The sequence below is a fragment of the Elephantulus edwardii genome, unplaced genomic scaffold (assembly GCF_000299155.1).
Source record: "Elephantulus edwardii isolate Elephantulus edwardi_28Jun2011 unplaced genomic scaffold, EleEdw1.0 scaffold00111, whole genome shotgun sequence".
NCBI lineage: Eukaryota > Metazoa > Chordata > Mammalia > Macroscelidea > Macroscelididae > Elephantulus > Elephantulus edwardii.
In genome coordinates, this window is record NW_006399861.1 from 3,348,704 (window position 1) to 3,349,700 (window position 997).

The 997-nt window shown below is 36.6% G+C and overlaps 1 pseudogene; it reads left to right on the forward strand.

Annotated features, from left to right (window-relative positions):
* LOC102866235 overlaps positions 1-82 on the forward strand; it is a 5,547-nt pseudogene extending 5,465 nt beyond the window's left edge.
* Positions 83-997: the final 915 nt, after the last annotated feature.

Here is a 997-nt window from a genome sequence, read left to right on the forward strand (position 1 = left end):
AAAGCCTTTTCCCCATTTTGTAATTTTATTATCAGTCTCTTTCTTCTAGGTGCCTGTACGATTCTGCAAACTTGCGTTATAAGACCCTTGTCTGCAATGGTATTGTCAAATGCTTGTTCCCAGTCAGTAGGTTTTCTTTTCCCCCCTGTTGAAAAACATTTTTGATGAGCACAGATATTTAATCTGTTAAAGGTCCCATTCATCAATGTTATCTTCTTCAGATTGTGCATTTCTGAATATATTTGGCTATCTCTTTATACTGTAGGCCAGGCCTTACAAGCTTGGTTCCAGTTTGTCTCTTATGAACTTTGTGGTTTGGGGCTTTATTCCCAGGTCTCTGATCCACCTTGAGTTGGTTTTTATATATGGTGTTTTTGTGTATGCTGTTTCAGCTTTCTGCAATTAGCAATCCAGTTTTTCCAGCACCACTTGGTAAAGAGAATTTCATTTCCCCATTTGATAGGTTTTATTTCTTTGTCAATACCAGTTGACTCTAGATACATGGGTTCATTTATGAGTTTTTTATTCTGTTCCATGGGTCCATGTGCCTGTGATTGAACCAGTGCCATGCTTTGTCATTACAGCTGTGTAGTAGGTTATTCTAATTTTATTTATTTATTTATTTAGTTAGCTAGTTATTTTTATTTTAATGAAAGTTTACAGAAACTTTGGATTTCCATTAATTCATTGTTGCACACTCTCCTCCTTCCCCACCACTCCCCCCAAGTTCACTTTTCTCTTTGAAAAATTAAAAAAAAAAGCTATCCTTGCTATACAATTCCCTGCCCCCAGTCTGATCCTCTATGCAGTTTTCATTCTGGATACTTTTCATGACAATAATACCTAATCATATATTCCTCCTAAACAGTTCTCTCCCTCATCAGTTTCAATGCAGTATACATTATTTATCCCCTCCTGGTTTCCCCTCAACTCTGATGTCAGAGTCACTTTAATACTGTGACACTATGCAATTGTCCTTTTGTGACTGAGATATTTC